General features: G+C 40.7%; 1 long non-coding RNA gene across 1 annotated transcript; it reads left to right on the top strand.

Moving 5' to 3' along the window:
* Positions 1–731: 731 nt before the first annotated feature.
* On the top strand, positions 732–14124 carry LOC106485866 (uncharacterized). Its single transcript, XR_001292794.2, has 3 exons — positions 732–859; positions 7263–7390; positions 13868–14124. It is a non-coding gene; the product is annotated as an uncharacterized lncRNA (long non-coding RNA).
* The last annotated feature ends 555 nt before the right edge of the window (positions 14125–14679 follow it).

The following is a 14679-nucleotide window of genomic DNA, read 5'->3' as shown; positions in this document are numbered from 1 at the left end:
TCCCGGAGTTTCCCGGAGCCCCGCACCAAAGCGGGCGGCGGGGGCCGCGCTCGCCGGTCCAGCCCCCTCCAGCCGCCGCCGCGGCTCAGGCTCGCTCCGAGGAGAACGACACGTGACGGCGCCAGTGCGTGGACCATCCCCGGAGCCGCCGCCGCCGCCGCCAGGCTCCCGGCCAGCCCAGCGCCGCGGCCCCGCGGCCCGCCCCGGCCCGGCCCGCCGCGCCGCTCCCCGCCCTCGCCGCCCGCCCTCGCCGAGCGCGGCCGCGGGGGCCGCCACCGCCGGGCCCGGCCCCGCGCGCGCCGCCCGCCGGGGGCCGCGCCCCCATTGGTGCCGCCGCCTGTCCGTCACGCCGAGGCGGGGGGCGGCGCCCAGGCTAGGCTGAGGCGCGCGCCGTAGTGAGGAGGCGGCGACGCCATTCAGCGCCGCGTTATTTATAACCGCCGCCGGCGGCCTCTGCAGTGTGGCGGCTCCGCGCCCCGGCGGCGCCCCTGGGCGGCGGCGGCCCGGCAGGGGGCTCAGCCCGCCGCGGCCGTTGCGCCGGGGCGGGGCAGGCCCGGGCGCGGAGCCGCCGCCGCCGCCACCACGCGGGCCCGCGGCCGTTGCCCTCCGCCGCGCAGGGCGAGGGGGCCGCCCGGCGCCGCGGCGCTGCTCCCGCCGGCCCCCCGCGGGCTGCCGCGAGCGGGCCGGCGGCGAGGGGCGGCGCTGGGCTGTGGCGCCTCGCGGAGCCGCGCCTGGCTCGGCCGCGGCCCCGAGCGCCGTGTCCGCGGCCGCTGCCGCCGTTCCCCGCGTAAAGACTCGCCGCTGCCGGAAACGCGAGTTCCGCCGCCTTCAGAGTTCGCTGCGGAACTGCCGAGCAAAGGTTCCCAGAAGGTTTATTTTCTAATGTAGTGTCAAGCGGTTAACTATATTTCCCCAGATCGTTATATGCTAAATTAAACTGAATATTCAACGTGATTTGCAGTTTACAGGGCTGAAACGTAGTGCGTGCGTAACTTTTATGTTACTGTAAGAAACAAGGCAAGTGTTGCGAGCCAATGCTGAAAAATAAGTTGCTCAATGCTGCCATCTCCAGGACAGCTCAAGATGATCCTTGCTCATCCCTCCTGTTCCACGAGAGGGACTTCCTTGTAGGTTTTTATCTTCTTTTCTTCCCAATGCCAAAGCAAACCTCGTTCAGCCTCGTTCATTTCTCTTGGTGTGTGAATCTGTATATTCTGAACAGTGCGATGGGTCTTCAGCATGCCTACCTGCTGCTGGCAGTATATTTAAGGAGCAGGCTGGGGGAGTTAGGCTGTTCCCCAGCTGGTTAGAGATGAAAGCATGCTAACAATGTCTTAACATGGAAATGTAATGCAAAGTTACGCTTTTGTTTGGGTTTATGTAGGTCCAAACAGAACAAATAAATTAGAGACTTTTAAAAATGCATCTGCATTGCAAAGTCTGATGTTGAGGAGATCGTGGTTGTACAATTATTTGAGACCACAAGTTGGTTGGTCAAAAGGTGAAAAATTCCCCTGAATGTTTTCAGGAAAACGTGGAGAGCTCAGAGATGACAAGAAGCAACACTGAAGCCACCATCTCTTTTTATCCTGTAGATAACAACACAAAATACAGCAGTGCTTAAAGGTGTTTACCAAACACAGGTTTGACAATGTAGGAGCAGAGTCTAGCTGGTAAGAAGCAAGGAGTTAGAAGGAATGATAATGGAAATCTGTATTATAATAATAATCTGCTTTATAATCTTTTTTTTTCCTCTACATCATACTGTAGTTTACCATGATAGAAACACATTTCCATTAAAAATAAATCAGTTGATGTGTACCTTGCGTTAAAGCGTAGTACGAACGAGAGGCATTTCTATCTAGAAAGAGAATGATAGGAAATGGCTTCCCCAGCCCAGGTCATGGAGTTGCTGGACACAGTTCCAGCCTTTAGGGAATATGAAGATCAGTTCTCATGGCTGCTATTAATGAGCAGGTATGTGTGTTGGCAGAGGGCACCACCACCATATGTACCTGATGCACAGCACATACTAAAGAGGCAGTGTGCCTGTACAGGCTAAGTCATCCTGTCGTGTGGCAAGCGCATAGCTCCTGAACCTCCCTTCCCTGTCCCTGCGGAGGCATGGGAATGCATGTCTGTGCACAAAATATATGTACCACTACTTGTTAATTAAACATTGTGCACATGGCATGTAAGGTTATTAATAACAAATAATATCTTGTTGTATCTCCTGTCTCATTCTTTCTTTCCAAAAGATCTTGATGCATTTGGCAAGTGATATACTGACATGCACAACACCTGTGTAGAACGATCTTGTGATGAAAGGTAATTTGATTTGCCGCATGTTGCACAAGAGTGATTACAAACAGGGGTATCAGGGTAAAAGCAGGAGATAGTCTTGTCAACAGTATGTGGGCAGACAGCGTACTTAAATGCGCTCTATTCACCTTGGGTGCATTCTTTTCAATAAAAACATAACTGATTTTGCAGACACAATGAAATTTGGCTCTTCTAAATCTGTTTTTCAAGGGGAGTCAGTAAGTGTCCCAAAAGTGTTTTCAAACTTCGTATATGTATTCATGTCCTTCATCCAGCAGAGCTAACAGGCAACAAGTAATACTTTTAGCATATTTTCAAAACTAGCTTTTGGGAGATAGTTTAAATCATAGCAGTCCACATGTTGGAATAGTTTTCTTGCTCTTTTAATTTGGGTTCCAAAGCTATTAAACACCAAAATATTTTACTTTTCTGTAAGATATGTAAGCGTGCGCAGCAGTACAACAGAGAAGAATGTACCCATGCTTTTTCTATTTAAAACCTCCCCTTGCTTTGACAGTGAGCTATTGAGAATTCAGGCTGTACAACTAATTGCAAAGAGGTTGGCATACTAGAAGATCCTGGCAGTAAATCAAGACATTTCGTTCCTTGTATAAGTACCCACGGCTATTACACTACATCGCTATGTGTCTATGGGAGAAAGTCAACTTCAGTAAACAGAAGTGAAATGGAGGTCCCCAGGTTAGTATCTGTGTCCAAGCCCAGAATTCTACCCAGCCAAGTTTGTTCAGTACCCTTCATCCCCGTGTTCAGATCACGCATCTCAGAATATATTAGAATTAACCTTTCTTTTGGAGACAATATATTTATTTGATGTAGAGAAGGGAAAGGAGTATAATAGATCAGATAAGAATCCAAGTTGCCATATCTTTATCTGCCTTAGTAAGTGGTTGAAGATGAAGCTAGCAAAGGGTAATCCCTTGTGGCATAATCTGTTTGAAGCAATTAGTTCCTGTCATGTTACTACCAAACCTGGCGGAGCAGATAGGTCAGGTCCATGAGCTAGTCAAAGCTGGTATTTTTGTAATGCTGGGCTGGTGGGACAGCATCTCAGGAAGGCCACTGTGAGCATCCAAAGTAATTAAAGATGTAGTGCTGCTCTAAATTACAGTGAGGACTAGTTTCTCTTGAAGTTGTCTTTACCTCTGCACATATACATTCCCAGTTAGCTGCAAAAATAGAGGGCTTTGGTAAAGTATATTTCTAGCTCATTGTGGGGTTTTCTTGCATTTGAATGAAAAATGGAGTGAAAGTAGGAGTTCAGACTAAACACATCCTTAATGCAGTGAGAAAGAACCAACTCTACATTTATCTTTTCAGGTGAATGTCATAGGCTGTTGAGTTTTCTTCTCTGCTTTCACCCACTTCTATTGCTCTTTTTTTTTCTCCAGCTTTTCTCTCCTCTGACACATCTCTGTGCATTTTGCTCACTTTTCTGTTAACCTTCCCTACCTGACTGTTTTCTGTTGAAAGGGGGCTGGTTAGTCTTGTCATTACCTTCTTCTAGACTTCAAAGGTCCACTTAAAATTTCACTTGCATGGATACAAAGCAAAAGAAACTTCTCCAGACAATGGCGTTACATTGCTGTAAGCCTGTAGGAAAAGAAGCATGCCTCTTGATCATCAGCTTAGTCAGTTCACCTTCCAGACCAACTGATGGGCAAGTTTCTTATTTTAACTCCCACTCCCAGCTGTTCCTAAAACACTTGATCTCATCTTCCACATCCAGCTCTTCAGTTAAAAAAGATGTAAAAAACTCCAGTTCTGGGCAGTATCTCATGAAAAAATAATAGCTCAGGAAATTAAAACTTTCTGAACATTATTTTCTTCCATTTCCCGCTGAGTTTGAATCAAGTTGCCCAGGAGCAGCTAAAGTGAGCTGCTCCGCAACAAAGAGGGTGCCAGGTGCTGAGCAGGACAGCGAAGCAGGCAGGCAGCAGCCTTTCTGGCCGTGGCCCCATCCCACAGCCCCGAGCAGGGCAGGCCAGTGGCGGTAACCAGGACCACAGAATAGTTGGGGTTGGCAGGAACCTCTGGAGATCATCTGGTCCAATCCCCATGCTCAAAGCAGGGACAGCTAAAGCAGGTTGCCCAGGACCACATCCAGTCAATTTTTGAGCATCTCCAAGGATGGAGATGCCACAACCTCCCTGGACAACCTGTTCCAGTGTTCAAGCACCCTCCCAGCAAAAAAAAATTTCCTATTTTTAAACGAAATTTCCTGTATTTCAGTTTGTGCCCATTGCCTCTTGCCCTTTCACTGGGCACCACTGAGAAGAGTCTGGCTCCATGTCTCTCCCATCAGGTATTTTTACACATTGACGCTCATGTACTGGCCCTTGTTCCAAGGCTGATTTGATTGCAGCTTTTATTTGTTTAAGTTCATTTGTATTATTTGCTTTTCCATGTTCAACAGTGAGGATGAAACTTGCATAACTCCTACTTCAAAAATAGCGTTGTTGACTCTAAACTAGTTAAATCGTTACTTGAGTAAACAAGTTGTTTAATTTCTCTGTTAAAGGAATGGTAGTAATATCATGATTATAGCAGAAATGCAAAACAACAGATTCTACATCCCCAGCTTCTGCTGGCATCTCTTTGAGGCACATGCAGAACACATATAGAATGACTAATGAGATCTCCAAATCTATTGCATTAACAACAGTAAGCTTATCTGATTGCTAGCATCTGTAGTTGACAGAATCACAGTAATGAGAACTAGAAAAGTCTAAGTCATCTTGTCCATACCTTACTTACTAGGACTGTTTCTACAGCATATTATCTGTGGATTGTCTAGTTCCTGTGTAAAGCAGTTTTACTGGTATCAGCATGTAGGCAGAGCATATGTATTAATAACATAAGATGTAAATTGCTCTATACAAATCAATTAGCCATCTCCTCTCTTAAAAAAACACTAGACGATACCAATTTACATAGATCACATTTTTTCTGTTTTTCCACCTCCCTAGATACCTTCTTATCTCTCTGTGTAAAGAAACGAGGAAAGATACAACATCGCTCCTACTGCTTTGGGGAATATCTCACTAGAGTGCCACTACACTAACAGGAAGCTAAGGAAAACTTTTGGATAATTCCCAGACTACACTGATCAACCTTCAACTCTGCATCTATGATCTTTAGATTTCCCTCTTGCAATATGTTCAGAAAAGGTCTCCGTGTTTCACAGACGTTTCTTTTGCTTTAATTACGTTTCCTTCTCCACAGACGAAATTGCCTGGAACATGGATTTCATAAGTGATACTGAAGTTACAGAATCATTTATCTGATTTATAATAATTTTTCTCTGTGCACTGCTAAAAGCAATGGTCTCAAGCAGTTCTTGACTGAGAAAGGGAGTTTCATAAGTCCACAGTTGTTTTATAGCTGTGCCAAAGTCCACAGAGGCATGGAAATGAAAGCCGGATATAAGGTTATGCCAATAGCTGACAGGTGATAGCAGCTAGACTTGGTCTTGTCCAGATTCAGCTTTACTTCATCTTTTAAGTGTTGCAGTGTTGCAGCGTTTAACCATGAATGACAGATAAAGCTGATTGCAGTGTGTGTGTTATTGGCAGCAGTGATATTTAGCAGTTATGGAAGAAAGAAGAAAAAGTGTTGCTTCTTGTAGGATCCCATGGGTGAGAGCCTTCCAAGACAAGAATCAGCTACCCATTTGCTCGCTCGGTCCTCTGCTGAAGAGGAGGGAATGGAGCCCTGCCATGCTGACCCATCTACTCCTGCTACATGCCATTTAGCTGGGTGAACTGTACTTTGGGGTTCACTGCGTCTGAAGCTGCATGGAAAATGTGCAGTATGAAATCAGAGCTCTTCCCTTTGGCCATAAAGAAGCTGTCTTTGCCGCTAGCCCTTGTGCTGCGCTTTGGTCTGAATGCTGATCACTATAATTCCCAGATGATGAAAGGCAGGATGTGCTGTTGGAGTTCAGTCATCATCAATGATTTCTCAGTTATGTTAACTAGGAATGAGGGACTGAAAACAGGATAACAGAGCTTAAGAATAAGTGATATTTTCTAGAGAAAAAGGAATATTGTTATGTTTTTCAAAGAGTTTAGCAGTTGAGGTTATCTAAAGAACACCCAGATTATGTCCAGTGATAGTGGACAAAATAGTTTATCTATTTTTATTGATCTGGGAAGGCAGGGATTCATTTCACAGGCTCTGGCTGTGATTCAGGGTTCCTTGAACTTTCACTTGTGCGATGGGATCAAACTTAAACATGACCTGCTGATTACAGATGTAAAATACTTTATTGGTTTCTGCTCTTTCAAAGAACTACGAAAGGTTCAGAGTCGCAGAAAAGCCTCGTGATACTATTTGATACTGAGTAATAAAATGCTAAATGTAAATGCACATAGGAAAAAGCAATTCTAACTTGACATATTCAGTGGCAGGCTCTGACCTAATTACGGCTACTTATGAACAAGCTCTTGGAATGGTAAGAGGCAGTTTTATGACTACATCAGCTCAATACTCTTCAACAGCCAAAAAGCAAACAGAACATCGGGAATTATCATGTAAAGGATAGGAAAAAAACAGAATGTAATTTTGTAACTGTATAAATCTATTGTGCACCTTCCCATTGCCTACTGTGTGAAATTTTACTCCCTTGTCTCAAAAACAATATAAAGGAATCAGAAAACATAAAGAGTTTAGGTGACCAAAGATAGCTTAGAGCATCAGACTGAGCTAACAGATTAATATTTTTCAGACTGGAAAAAGAATGACTGAGAAGGGGTATGACAGATATCTGGAAATATCACTACTGGCATGGGGAAGGTGGAAAAGGACTGATTGTTCCAATACAAAAGATAAAGGACATTAGATGAAAGTAGAAGGTTCAAAACAAATACAAAGCTACTTTTTCAGATGACGTCCGCGAAACTGTGAAATCTTTTCCACAGGATGCTGTGACTTGTCAATCAGTGGATAAATACTTGGGAAAAAATCCTCCCATGAAATACAAAGATATCACATCTGGCTCAGGAAGTGCATGAGGTACAGATCTGCGGAAGCTGGAACAGTATTCTGGGTAAGTGTCACTATTTATGTCCCTTACTCTTATACGCTCCACTAAGCATCTGCTGTTGGCCATTGGCGTCAGAATAGTGGCCTAGCTGGACCTTGGTGTGATGCAGCACAGACGTGCTTATGCTCTTAAGATTAATTTTGTAGGTGTTTTGGTTGAGCCTATCAACAGAGCTCACTGATAACCCTTCACACAGTCCATGATTGAATCCATTGTCGAGGCTGTGCTGTCTGGCTTGATTAGCTGTGTTTCTTCAGCTTTGATTGTAGAGAAAGAGAATACATTTTGTCTTCTGTACTATGATGACATATAAGAACCACTCTGTTGTGAGCCATTATTTGACTCACAATTATTTGCATCTACAAAATTGCATCCTCAGTTGAATGGGACTGCAAAACTAGACTGTGGACTCTTAAACAATTCAATGACAATTCGTATTCATGATATGCTCAAAGGGGATTAGTAATCTAAGTGTATTGCAATTTAAAAATATGTATTATTCCAAATGCTTCAGCTTCTTTTTCATCAGGAAGCACAGTCTACTAACTTTTACTTCCTAGACAGTAAGAACCACAGCATGTTTGTGTGGAAAACTTAATGGATTTACAATTGTTAGTTACAGTATGAGGCTGCATGTAGTATCTTCTGAGATCACACTGGTAATGTAGCACTATTGCATTTCATTGGTAGCTTTTGGAATCTACATACTGTTAAATCCATATTATTTCTTTTGATTATATACTGCTTATTGATTTTTCATGTTATAAAAGATGGTCAGTGGATTCCAACTTTCAGAAGGTTTTGCCAGACTAAAGAAATTTTGAGTTTACAAAGCACAAGCTCAACAGGATGTATTGTAGTAATCCTTTGGACACATTGTGGCATGGCATAAGAGAGATAGCGTCAAGTCCAGACTCTTAAGAGTAGTCTCCAGGGTGAGAGCATAACAAATGATGAAGTAATGCAGATGAGGACATCCCCTTCCATCTTTCAGCAGCTACTGCATTATATTGTTTTAATATAGAAAATGAACAGTTTCATAAATTTATGGAAATGCATACACATTTGTAAAATAAGCACAGTTTCCTACATTTAAGGAAACACATACATTTGTAAACAGTGATATTAATTCCACATTATTTAAGCAGAGACATTTACAAACCTGCCAAATATTCTTCTAAGTTAACACAGTAAAGAATCCAATGACTTTTTAAAAGAGCTATTGGAAAGGGAATGACTCAAAATGCAAATTAAATAACTCACTTAGAATCCCATACTTCTCCTAAACCATATCATCTGAGCAGTTTCTGGGATGAGACCCAGAAAATATCCATGTGCTTGTGTGTGATGTGAGCAGCACTATTTATACACTGTTTTTCATTACACCTTTTGTGCAAAAACCACCCCTCTTAGGTGGAAGTGAATCAGTACCCCATAAAATGTAATTATGCTACCTTCCACAGCAAATTGCCTTTCTGAGATGGTCTTAACTGGATTCATCTTGGAGTCATCTTAACCGGACACAGTTGTTACCTCTTCCTACTTGCAGATTTCTCCTAAGCATCTTTAACCATTAATCCTGTAAGGAGGCCTTACTTTGGGGTTCAAGAAGCTGCATGGTAAAATGTTCAGACAGAAGCTGTCATCCACAGTCTGTTTTTCCCTTGAGTTCTAGATGCACCTCTAGCTGATTCAAGCGCACATCATTAGCTGCAGTTGTTTCAGGCAGCTCTTTTTAAACTTTAATCATAAAGATATGGCATAACCATGCTTAAGCATGCTAATTACTGCACTTACTTCTCATTTTAGTTTGGCCTGGTTGCCAAGAGCTTATCTGGGTTTGCGGAGATTTGGGGGCGGCGGGTCAAGCATTGAAAAATATTACTTTCTTATGCCCTCTCATGAGTAAGTATAGCTGGAAGTTTATACGTTTTATCATGCAAAGGAAGGGAGTGGAAGATTTTAACTTCTGTTTTCTTGTTACATTTGATAATTTTCTTAGTACTTTCAAGGCTCAAAATTTTCTTGACTGATCTCAGACAAAAAGTAAATTGCTTAGGAAAGCTTAGACAAAATCTGTTCAATTGTTTCTAGTTTTGTCTGCATGAAAAAATAACCCAAACCACATTTTTCATTATTACCATTATTCAAATGTTTCCTTTTCTAGCCTGTTTAGAACAGTCTAGTCAAAACCCATTAGTTTCTCTCAACTCCTACTTCTGCAAAAGCGCAGGTTTGCTGTATAGAATGAAAGGCGTTATATGCATTTAAAACATTACCACAGTAATTGCCACTTAAATGATACCTGCTAAATTAGAACAGTCATTTTGGGGAACCTCTCTGAAGAAACTGGTGTTAGTCTAACAGAAGAGCATAACTACTACTTACTTGGAACACCATTACCATCATTATTGCTTAAATAAGGACAAATTTAATTAACAATTGGTCACTAGCAAGAATATTCTCTAAGCTGTCAGCTGATCCTGGTTCCTGCAAATGTTTTGTAGACTTAGTTGAAGGCATGGAGAGGAACCACTGTAGATACTCCTCCAGAAAGGCTGAGGTCCCTCGTGGGCTACAGGTCATGTCTGCCAGTCTTGTGTCAACAGCTTGGATACGCTGAGCACCTAAAATGGCACTAGTCACACATGCTTAGGCACCTGACTCCCACCCTTTAAATATCTCAGACTGGTCACCCCAAAAAGATAGGTATCTCCGATTAAGAATATGGATCCAGTTCAACTGCAATCAATAGCTAATTGGGTGTGAAGCACTGGTCTTTGGGGTTTTGAACTTCAGGAATGCCAAACAATATGAATTACATTGTAAGAAACGGGCATGTCGACCTGGCTTCAGTCTGTGGAAACAACCCTGTCGGATGTGAAGACAAGCTCAGCAGACGATCAGATAATTCAAATAATTTGATTTGGTAATGGCAATGGCAACTTCTTTTAATAATACAGACAAGCAAGAATCAAATGTGAAGATATGTGAAATGAATCTGTCTTAACATTTTATTTCTCTTTATTTACATTTTTATTATGTTAAATGCTCTAGAAATGAGCAAGAAAATCAGCTATCAGGCTCTGGAATGTGAAGATATGTGAAATGAATTTGTCTTAACATTTTATTTCTCTTTATTTACATTTTTATTATGTTAAATGCTCTAGAAATGAGCAAGAAAATCAGCTGTCAGGCTCTGGAAGCCAGCAGTCATGCCTGTAGGCAAAAATTTCTAAGATATTTTAAAATTTTTTGTAGAATTGTACATAGACTAAATTAATGAAATATTCAAACAGTTTCAAAGTTAGTTTATTATGTGTCTAAGAGATCTACAGAACCAGCCAGGTTTGAAAAAAAGATTTTTTGATAAAATAATGGCTTTTGTTTTTCATTTGGAATCCTCCATTTGAGATGGTTTGAATTAGAGATGGCTTTAGCATAAAAAAAATCCCAAAAGTCCAGTTTTTATCATTTATGAGTAATGAATGAACCTGAATGTAATCAGCTAAAACTTGTATACCAAACCAGTATGTATGTTTATCCCTAAATAAATCTGTCAAACAGTGCTGTCACATAATTTGTTTCTAGCAAGTACTTTGCAGAATTGCTATTTAAGAGTTACTGTAACTTCCTTCGGAAAATTGCCTTTAGAGATTTTGGGGGGCTTAATAATAGAGAAATATATATTTCCTTCTGTTTATCAGAAACAAGAGAAAGGAATAGGAAGGAGCCTAATAGGAAGGAGTAAAGTATTGATTTAGCCATGAAACAATTATTGAGCTCATTTTATAGAAAAATATTTTCTTGTATATCCGTTCTTACTCTTTCATTAGTAAACTGAGGAGATCCAAGTTACTCTTAATTTTAGGGCCAATGTAAACTCTGTTTCTGTTTACAGTGAAAATATTCCAGCAGAAAGGAAAATGTAGTATATATAGAAAGAAAAGGAAGTAGTAATTTATGGACATATGTTTATCTGGAAAAGCTGTATTAGTTAAATTAAAGAAAGTCTCTTGGGAGTAGAATGAGACACAAAGAGAGAGACAATTAACTGCAAGACAAGCATATTATGAATCAGATGTTCACCTGAGAGTTTAATTAATTTTTTTAATTCTGATGGCTGTTTTAGAAGACCTAAATCATGTCATATGCAGTTTGTACGGCCTCTCTGAAGTTATGGAATTAGGAGAAATGGGCTCTACTATCTCTGTATGCAAGTTCTGAAATTCTTGCATTCTTTCCTGTGTTTCTCACCGATGATCCGTACTCACCCTAAGACCTTCCTCTTAATAAACCCTAGGGCTATAATTACAAATAAGAAAGTCTGTCTAGCTGCTATTATTGTCAACAGCAATTGCTTTTCTAAAAAAATTAAGCCAAATTATCTAAATTAGATGGCATCTGGTTTCTTTAGTGTATATGCTAGAATTTTAAAGAAAACCACTTGTTGTCCTAATACCGTACTCAGTCTGATTTAGGTAATAAAAACAGAGCAGGGACTCCACCTCTTTCCCACATTGCTACTAGAAAATTAAGTAAGAAATTAAGCTGACAAATCCATTTCCTTAAAACAAGATGATGTTTTTTAATTAACTTTAGACAACAAGAGCCAGATTTTTAAAGAAATTTGGGTGCCTAATTTTCATTAATTTCAAAGATGGAGCAGAGAAAGTTTCTGTTGCAATTAAGAGAGTGCCCATATCTTATTCTTATTACTTGATTCTTTTCCTACGTATTCACACAAACACACATACAACTATTAAATAATATTATTTATTACATATAATGTTATAAATACATGAATATGCCTTGTTACTCCAAAGCTGTTGCTTTCTATCAAGTGATTTTCTAGTGCTAAAAATGATTTTGCACCTATTTGGCATGCGCATTGCTACAGCAAGTTCAACCAATTAACAGTCTATGCTGACAAACAGGAGATCTCCATGGTTATTATCCTCTGCTAGCTTTTCCAGCCACTTCTGTATATTCATTCTTGAGGATTTTTTAGTTAATTTATATAAAAATATACTTCCCTCTTATTATGTATTACATGCATTAGGTTATTTTTACAAAGCATTATTGGGGATTACTAGTAGCCTACAGATATCCATGAACACACTATGTCTTTACCATGCAGTCCAGAAAGTTAGAGAGTTTTTGAGCACCCAGTTTCCCTGGTCACCTTACACAGATTTACATGCCGGTGTTTACACTGAAGCAGGTGTTTGCCACCTGAGATGTTAGAGATCCATTATGGTTCTAGAAGTAAAATAACGTCTGCATTTTTGTCTCTGCTTTTAATACATAGATGAGGAGAAAATAGTTGTCAATTGATGGATTTTGGCAGAATGAAAGAAACCAGCAGAGTCCAATGGTAAAAAAGTGGGAATTCAAGAAAATTATAGAAAGGTGGAGGGGGAACTGGTAAAATAGGTTGCTTACATTTGTTTGATTTCCAGAATTTCCCCTCATGCAACTACAGTGTGATTAGGAGATGCACTGCTCAGAGCCCAGCGTGTGGCATGCCAGGACCATGCCCGGACCATGGTCTTGACTTTGCATCCTGTATTTGAAGAAAGCCAAAGCTAAAGCTCCAAAACTCAAGGTTTGAGTTGCAGACCGCAAGGCTGAGGTTTGCTCACTCTAAATAGTTTTTATGTATGAGGCTACTTCCAGAAACCTCTTGGTTCTCCTTTTCTTTGAAAGTGCTTATTTCAAGGGTCAGATTTCAAGTGGATATAGAGCAGTTCCGCTTATTTCTCCACCCAAGATCCCCCTAAGCTTGAGTCATTTAAACTTACCCAGCTGTTTGGATTGCATTTGTATTTATTGTCAGCTCATCTGTTACAAGCACAAAACTATTGTTGAAACTGTAAAGTAAGATGAAATTTGTTTTTATTCAGTATATTTTGCACCTATCATTTCCAGGGTTGTTACTGTCAGTATACATAGAGGTTGCCTCCAGACACCCCTTCTCCTGTGTGCATTTTTAGTTCCTCTGCTTGCTGTCTCAGAGAGAAATCTTTAAAGATCACACAACTTTCCAATTTGAATATTTTTACCAAAAATAAACCTGAATATCCTGCTAAGAATATTCTGATTTATGCAGATGACTGCAATTGCCTTACTTCTTTTCCCTTTCATAGGATTAAACCATAAACATGAATATAGTTGCTAGACTGATTTGTCTGTTTCTTCTGCTATTTCTAAAAATAGCACCCTGAAGATAGGAACAAATGAATTGTGAACTTCATATGGGGGCCAGATACCTCCTGGGCTTTTTAATCCTTTAAAAATTATTTACTAGTGATGATAGATGTGAGACTGACATCTCAATACAATGAAACCCTCAATGTATTCAAGCTATCAGCAAGGTTCCTGTTATTGCGTGATTCTATAGCTATGGAGTTTGTTACTAAATTAATTCCTTCCTATAGAATAATGATTAATAATCTCAGCTTCTGTTTTTTAAAACAGATGTTTCTGGCTCCACAACAAGAAAGGTCAACTTAAATACATGAACAGAATATAAATAATGTCTTCCTGAGTCTGCAGAACAACCTGAAAAAAGTTAATGGAGAGGTCTGCTTCACCCTGATCGTCTCAAAGGGTTGTCAAGTCTGGAACTGAAAGATAAGTTAAAATGTTGCCCTCAGTAATTATTTCTATACGGAGACTTTCAGCAGAAGCATACAGTTTTTGTTTCTAACCTCCAGTCCAAAGCTGTCCAGGTGGTGGGGAAATTAATAAAAAAATTAATATCCCAGAGGAATTTGTTCTTATTATGAAATGCACTTTCATACTTAACTAACTTCAAATGTCTTCTTTTCATTTTAATTAAGCTACTGTAGACTATCTGGTTTCTTCTGTTACATTAGAATGCTGTAGAAAACTCGATATAAAACATAGGTCTAGCTTGCTGAACAACATAGAGTGTCCTAGATATATGTGCACCAAGGTCTTGTGTATAGATGCTACAGCAAAGTACAGTTTCACCAATAAGCCACAATCTTGTTTTGGTTTTGGAAAGAATTATCCTCAGTACCTTTCTGTTATTGCTGGGGAGAACTCTAAAAACCAAGGCATGAAAAGATACAGTTCATGTCTTCTCTTTCGGCTGAACCCGTTGACTCTGACGACACTGGCAGTAGTCACATATATGAAATACGTAGTTACATTTTAAGACTTAAGACTTGCAAGTGGAATATATTGGTTTAGAAGTGCAAAGCCTTCCCCAAAAGGTCGAGTAGAAGCTTGTTAGGGGAACTGGAGAACTGTTCTTGGACCTA

The sequence above is a fragment of the Apteryx mantelli genome, chromosome 9, assembly GCF_036417845.1.
Source record: "Apteryx mantelli isolate bAptMan1 chromosome 9, bAptMan1.hap1, whole genome shotgun sequence".
In the NCBI taxonomy this organism is placed as follows: Eukaryota; Metazoa; Chordata; class Aves; order Apterygiformes; family Apterygidae; genus Apteryx; species Apteryx mantelli.
Note: the sequence above shows the minus strand (reverse complement) of the source record. Positions and strands in the feature narration are given on the sequence as shown.